The sequence below is a fragment of the Triticum urartu genome, chromosome 2, assembly GCF_003073215.2.
Source record: "Triticum urartu cultivar G1812 chromosome 2, Tu2.1, whole genome shotgun sequence".
NCBI classification, from domain to species: Eukaryota; Viridiplantae; Streptophyta; class Magnoliopsida; order Poales; family Poaceae; genus Triticum; species Triticum urartu.
The window spans coordinates 233,138,151-233,146,133 of NC_053023.1; the positions used below are offsets into that span (position 1 = coordinate 233,138,151).

The 7,983-nt window shown below is 44.8% G+C and overlaps 1 long non-coding RNA gene across 1 annotated transcript; it reads left to right on the forward strand.

Moving 5' to 3' along the window:
- The first annotated feature begins 4,037 nt into the window (after nucleotides 1-4,037).
- LOC125536912 lies at nucleotides 4,038-7,537 on the forward strand. The gene is made up of 7 exons (XR_007295317.1): nucleotides 4,038-4,353; nucleotides 4,444-4,612; nucleotides 5,478-5,603; nucleotides 5,725-6,243; nucleotides 6,715-6,836; nucleotides 7,204-7,328; nucleotides 7,475-7,537. It is a non-coding gene; the product is annotated as an uncharacterized LOC125536912 (long non-coding RNA).
- The last annotated feature ends 446 nt before the right edge of the window (nucleotides 7,538-7,983 follow it).

Sequence of the window (7,983 nt, forward strand, 5' to 3'; positions counted from 1 at the left end):
ACCTCAAATATATGTGTTATGCATGACCAGGAACAAAGAGGAAGACCATGGACAAGACGGCGACGACACCAAGCACACGGAACAAGAGGAAGAGCTGCCAGGAAGCATCAGCTCCCGGACGTCCGACAGTCACCGGACGTCCGACGCCTAGAGTCTCCACCAGCTAGATGGACCAGCCGACGAAAGCTACAGCGGCCGGACGACCGACCAAGGCCGGACGTCCGACGACCATCAGCCACCGGACGACAGACAACGTCCGGAAATCCGACAAGGGCTATCCCGAGCCAAAACGCCGGACGTCCGATAAGTACCGGACGACCGGACCCTCGCGAGCCACCAGATGTCCGGTACCCGTCGGACGACCAACGCCTGTCTGTGCGCAGAGTATCGGGCCGAGGCCCATGTATCCCCCACTTACCCCTTCGTGGCCCTAGACTATATATACTCCTCCACCTCCGCCTAGTTAGGGCCAGCATTGGTTTAGCTCATATTAGAGATAGAGCATTGCTCATCCACATCGGATCTACTCCACGAGAGAGACCGCGGCCCCTCTACGGAGAAGATCCACGTTGGATTCAAGACCTCCTCTCGGAGAAGAACATCAAGACCTCCTCACGGAGAAGACCGGTAACCTCTTGTATCGTCCGTTGTTGACTTTGGATCTTGTATCTTCCTTTGTGTTCATGGATCTAGCGCATGTGTGATCATACTTGTTAGTTTGAGTGTTCTCTTGTGTTCCCCTTGTGCTTTCCCCCTCGTTTCCCTCCTCGTGTTCCTCGTGTTCATCGCGGGATCCGCTCCTTTCGTGAAAGATCGGCCTATAGGGTTCCTACCCTACATCATCATGTAGATGTAGGTGTCCAGTAGCGCCGATGTAGACGACCTCAACTTACACCCTGGTCGTTGGCGCTCCATTCGTGGCCACCTTGGGACACGTGTGTGGATGCTCTGTCTGGGGCGCTCTTGGTGTCACCGCTCTTGGATGGTGGTCGATGTAGTGTGTTTGTGCAGATGGAAGATGGTACCGCCAGCTGGCCTCCAACATCGTCTATGGCGTCGATGTAGATAGGAGAAGGCACCGCCGGCTACTTCAGGATGCAAGTATTGGTGCAGATATAAGAAAGCATCGTCGGGTCATTCTCCGGCGTGCGTCTATCACCGTTGTGTACGTGCAGGGGTTCAAGGAAGAGTCAATGGCGCCGGGCCGCCCGTTGGCAGCTCTGATATCGTGGTGGTGGTCTAGATGTTGTCGGGCCACACGCCGGTCGTCCCTTCGATATCGCTGCTGAGGTGGAGTTCGCGCCGAGCTACTTGGTAACGGCCTCGCGGCCGTTGTCATGGAAACGTACATGGAAGGAGATACTGCCGGCGTGTCTCCACCGGCCGCGCTCTACATCGTGGCTCGCTTAGATAATGATACGATGCAATTGCATGGCATATTCTTCGCCCGACGTATCCGTCGCGGGCTTGTCCGGCCCGACACACAGGAGTGGTGTGTGCGAGGGCGCCGGTGTCACCGCGATGCCAAACGTGCTACTGCCGCCGTGGGCACTCCTTCCGGGTCTCCTCGGCGTTGCCGCCGTGGGTGCATCTCCTTCTCGGCTGGCGCCCTCTGTGTTGCCATCTTCTCTTATGTGAGTTGTCACCGTCGATACGATCTCCTCAACGCAGCTGCATGGGCTCGTCTCCCTCGGGAATGTATCTGGTGCACCGGGGCAATTGGTGCTACCGGTGCACCAACCCCCCGTTACACATTCAAAAATATTTAAAAAAATCATAAAAAATTTAGTGCATTGACACAACTTCAATGTAAGTCGTCATAAAAATTTAAATCAAAATTCGAAACAATGCTCCAGGTACAAAAATGACAAATTGGACACCGAATAGTACATAACACAAGTTGGGCTTCAGTTTTGGCCAATCAACACAATCATGTAAATTTGTCATTTTTGTATCTTAAGCAATATTTCAAATTTTGATTCAAATTTTTGTAACAACTTACATAGATGTTCCGTCGATGCACTGCTTTTTTAGATTTTTTTTAAATATTTTTTAGTGTGCAACAAAGTCCGGTGCACCGGTAGCACCAATTGCCTCAGTGCATCAGATACGTTCCCGTCTCCCTCCTCCGTGTCTTGGAGGTGCTGCTCCCGGATACTCATGATATCCTGGCTGGGTACACAAGAGATAGATGAATGTATAAAAATTATGTTGACCTGGACGAAGTTTCACGTGGTGCCATCGATAACACGATCGTCATTCGTCCACGTGGTGCCATCGATAACACGATCGTCAGGCGTCCCGCGCAGGATGTGCACTAGTGCACGCCACCTTCGAGTGGGCATGGTGCTTAACTTGCGATCTATACCGGATTGTAGATGCAGCTGCCGATGTGTTCTGCTCGCTGCCGTGCGTTCTCCTCGGCGCACGTGCTGCCTCCACCGGACAGCACCAGGCCGCGGGCAAGTGCGTCGTCGCCGTGGGCACGTCCACTCCTCAGCCACCTCAGTCATTAGTAGAAAAAGGGTTATTTGTCCTGATTCTAGAGGGCCTTTAGTTCTAGTTTTGGAACCGGGACTAAAGGGTCGTTACTAAATCCTTCTCCTTTAGTCCTGATTCTTATATAAATCGGGACTAAAGACCGTCATCCTGGTTCTTACACGAATCGGGACTAAAGACCGTTCATGTGGCCGCTGTCTCGAGCTTCACTTTTAGTCCCGGTTGGTAAAAGTATTTTTTCCGTATTATTTTTAATTTTTTTGAATTGCTTTTACTTTTTTATTTTCAAATTTCTGAATTATTTTCCAATTTAATATCTAATCACCCCTCATCACTTCTCTATTTAACCTCTAATCTCTAATCACCCCTCATCATTCCAAATCATCTAACTTCCTGGCCGGTCACCCATCCTCTCACTATTCCAGCCTGAGCACGCTTAACTTCCCGATTATATTCCCCCTCGTTTTCAAGTCTGCACTTGTTGTTGTCCTGACAATAGTAAGATGTCAATCCTATTAACCCTCAGGAGTTTAGCTCGAGCATGAAGTCACACGTTTCACTGTTTGAGTTTGAAACTATTATTCTAAAAATAATAATTATTTAGTGACACTAATATTTCTTAAATAAGTAGTTTGACCACAGTTTGGCCAGATTTGACCAAAATTCAAAAAATTAAAATAATTATTAGTAACACTAATATTCTTGAATAATTATGTAGTAACACTAATATTTCTTAAATAAGTAGTTTGACCACAGTTTAACCAAAATTCAAAAAAAAACTATAATAATTATTTAGTAAAACTAATACTTCTTGAATAAGTAGTTTGACCAAAGTTTGACCTGATTTAACCAAAATTTCAAAAAAAAACTGAAATTTGAGCATAACTTTTTTTTTCCTTTTAGAATTTGAGGATTCTAAAAATTTACAAACAGGCCATAGACTGTCAAAATTTTATTTTTTGAAGTTTTTATCATTTTCTTTTGCTTTTTACAAAACTGAAAAGGCGATTCACAGGAGGGAGGGGGGTAGAGTTTGAAAATGGGACCTTTAGTCCCGGTTCGTGTCTCAAACCGGGACTAAAGGTCTAATCTTTAGTCCCGGTTTGAGATACGAACCGGGACTAAAGGGCATCGCACCCTTTAGTCCCGGTTCGTGTCTCAAATCGGGACTAAAGGGCTCATTTGAATCGGGACTAATGCCTTTAGCCGCACGAACCGGAACCAATGCTCACATTAGTCCTGATTCGTGACTGAACCGGGACTAATGGGCTTATCTGACCCGAACGAAAACCCTGTTTTCTACTAATGAGTCCATCTCGTTACCGCTACCGCCGTGGGCGCATCTCAACTTCAACTTGGCTCCAGGGCAGGCCGTGTAATACAAACAATGCTATCGAATGAGAAATCAATGATTTATTTCGGCTGAACTTCACATCCAAAACAATAAGGTGTGCATCATGGGTGTACGCTCGCGCTATCCACCTAGGTAATTTTTACCGTCGTGATTTTACTGTATCGAAGGAGGAAAGAAACAGAACGCCAGCGCCCTCGCCGTCGCAGCCCGCACCCAGCGTCCTCTTTCCTTTTCTCCTTCCAGCTCCAGCTAGGGTTGCCGCCACCACCTCCTTCGGTCCTCCCATCCCCATCCTTCGCCGCAACAACGCCCGCAGAGGAGCAGAGTGGCCGGCGGCAGATCGGCGCGTCACGGGAGCGGACACGGCGGCCGTCACGATGCAAATCAGAGCGAAGTCGGCGCGGCGGCCGGGCGCGATCTGGAGAACCAGTGGTGTTCTCTTTCGAAATCTCCTAGCGCCGGCCCCTCCACTTCTCTCCTCCTCATCTCCTGGCGTGCACGTATCTTATCTTTCTCCCTCCTCTGCCGCTGCAATTCCATGTGTGTGTTCGTTGCTAATCAGTGTGTGTTCTATGAATCCAATCCTTCAGTCTGGAGTGGGTGCTTTGGGGTTTCTGTGGGGAAAAGGAGAGGATCTGTGATGCGTAGATCGCCGGGTCGCACCACTACGCTCGCGACGGCTTCACGGAGCAGCTGCCGGAGATCGCCGAGGCCACCAGGGGCAAGGAAACCCTCGTCTTGCAGTGCGCCTTCAGCCAGGTGAGGTCATCCTTCTTCAAAATTCATCTCATGTATGTACCTTCTTGATTCCTCCAATATAACTTGCTAAGCCAAGTAAGGTAGTAGTATACTAGAAGAAAATTACTTATTGTAGAAGCCCATAGGTAACAGAAAGCCACGAGTGGTCAGGATCAACAGATGACCTGTGGAGCTTCATATTCAGTTATTTGTTAGCTACTTGCTTGCTTCAAATGTCTACATACTATAGGAATTAAGGTTCTGTTGTCTCTATTTCATAGATTTTATTGTATATACATACAGATAACTTCAGCATGAGAGCAAGAGGTTGGAGCAGATGCAACAACACATTCAGTTGCTGCACTGTATAGATGCATGTTTTTGTAGATGATTGTTCACCTTTTAATCAATTTCCTTATAGTTGTAGTTCAGACTTCAGAGTTCAGACACAACTTTCCATGTTGTCAACCAGAAAAAAACAATTATTGGAACCATTAGATTTATTAGTAGATGTATCATTATATTTCTACAGGGGATAAACTAAAGCAAAGAAACCAATCCTTTTTAATTCATGTAAAGTTCATGTTTGTAATGAGGTGGCACTCTTAAAAGGTGAAAATTATGCAATATTATCCCCTTTCTTTTGTCAGTTCTAAATATTTTTTGTGGTTCATACTCTGCCAATGAATCTCATATTCTGATACTCGGCTATCAAACCCATTAAGCTACTTGGAAGGAGCGCTTGTTCGGCTATGTGATTATCTCTGAGTGGAGTATGATTAGTGTTTGATTTTTGCACAGATTTATTTCGTTTGATCTTATATCAATTTAGATAGGCTATACATTGGGACCTTTTGTTCTGACCAGAGTTGATGATTTATCTCAGGATACAGTTGATGATCTAGTTGGAGATGGATGGTTCTTACTAAGATACATCTGTATATGTATGTGGTTTTGCTTCGGTTGAAGATATATGTGTGCCTTAAAGACATATCAGAAGTCAAATTTCTAGGTACGTAGTCAGTGATTACTCTCTCTTATATTTCTTTACGGAGGGCTTATATTTCTTTAAGGAGGGAGTATGTATTAATGATTGTTGGCAACTCCTATCTTACTGATGACTCCTCTTGTAGGTAAAATCTGATCAAGACTACTAGACGATCCAAGTGGAAAACTATTTCACTTTCAGCTTGTATATCATGTCTGACCACGGAAGGTTAGATGGTAATATTGAATTCAAAAAGATGGATGCCAACTATTTAAAACACGCCTCTCACAAAAAAGTATAAATGGATTGGTAACTTGAGTCATGGGATTGTTGAGATTAGTTCGCAATCTCTTGAATTGGGTGAATTTCATCACAAGAAAGAAGAAGGAAATTGGTAATAGTAAATTGGATGTTGTACGATTTCTTACCTGGCATCCTTTTGTTCTGGCTTGTGGTAAGTGAATGTCTTGATTAGTAAACTTAGGTGTATTGCTTAGGTAGGGTGAACATTATGTACTTGTTTCCTTCCACTGCTTGTTTTTCCCTTCTTTTTCTCACAGTGGTTTGCTGGTGCTCCTCACTAGCTTGCAGGCATTGACTCCGTCGCTGCCTATTCGGCGGATTGAGGCACCCATTCATCACATGCGAGCTTTGAGATTATTTGGTAATCATTGTTCTTCTGTTTCCTATTCCTTTGGTGTCATTTCAGAGGTGCACTAGAACATGCAAGCATTTCAAAGGATTAGAAATGTTTGTCTAGAGTAGAGTGCCCCCTTTTATCTTGGTATATGTACAGTGCTCAATGCGTTAGTGTGGCCTAAAATGTTTGAATCTTCAAATGTTTTGGAAAATTATTTTTATATTCAGATGACTCAATGCTAAAATGTTTGACTCGATGTCTTAGTTGTAGTACTGATTAGAGTTTACATGAGAAAATACTTACGCTTGGGAATCTACCTCATGCTGTCACGCACCTTCCTAATGTCTCTCCTCTTCACGTTGGTACTGCTGTGTATGTATACGTTTTACTGTCAATCTCCCTCGTCTTTTACACTTTTTAATGCATAATAATGAATTTCGGCATACGAGCTCGTTATTGGCCACACAAAGACTAAAAGCTATGTCGAGTATGTAGATGCATCGACCATAGTATCTGGTTCCACTGACAACTCGTTCAAGCTTTGGGACTTGTCTATGAATCAAGCAAGAGTAATTGACAATCCAATTCAGACTTCTACAGGGCATATAAATACAAAGGTTAGATATCCTCCATCGATTTTTGTTCTAGCTGTACTTGCACATACTTGTTCTCTTCCCAGGGTATTGTTCCAGAAATGATTATAATCAAGTACTCCATACAACCATTATCAACTCTTAATTTGATTTCTGTGCCCTTGAATCATGGCATGTTTACCTTTTGTCATGCATATTCAGTTACAGTTGTAGTATCAACTCTTGCACTGCCGATACATTAGTCGGGTTAGGCGGGAACTTTATTACTCCCTCCATTGAAAGTTTCAACATGCCCAATATTAGGTCTTTGCTTCAAACATTGTTGGTTAATCGAGCCGAGACTTTGGCACCATGAACGGCGGCTTCCTTCTGATGTTTGATTTGGTTCTAGATTGCAGATTATTGACAGATATTTCTGTGTACTGTCTGCCCAGACACTTCCGAAAGTAGAAGAGAAATGGCGAAGAACTCCCTCGAGAGATGTACGCATTATTATGAATGATGGGCAGCTAATCGGTTAGTAAGCTATTCATTGTGAAAAAAGTAGCATGTACAGATTATTGCTGGGATTCAGAGTGACAATTTGTACTTTTTGAAGTGGACAATTATTCTGTTATAGACAAAGGTTCAGCTCATGTACTTAACACAATCTCGCATCACAGGCGGAGTTTGGTGTTCTTTGCGACAGTGGCATTGCTGGTGGCTGTAGAGAAAGCTCTCTTATATACATGTGCACTGTCCGTTATGCATTTCTGTAATGCTGTCTTATTTTCCCCAGCAGGAAGATGCATTTGTGTATGTGCATTGCCCGTAACGCATTTCTGTTGCCATATCATTTGGGTTGTTTGTCTTCTCACTAAACTAAGCCTACTGTCATACAATCATGTTAACAAATATGGCAGCTTGATTAGCACGTACAATCTTGCCTCAAGAGGCGCCACCAGGTGGCGCCCCAGCCACTAGTAAAACTTTATTTTGCTCCAGCCCAGGGGGGCCATGGCTCTTTGAGCCTTGCTGAAGCTCCACCGGTGCTCTCTGATGTGTGTGTCCCCTGTATTTATAGGCAAAGGACCAAGGCTCGGGTGATGGAAGAGATACAGATGGCAAAACAGTATCGATGTTTATCTCTTCAGTCGGCTTGCAACACGGCAACTATCGATCGGATATTCAG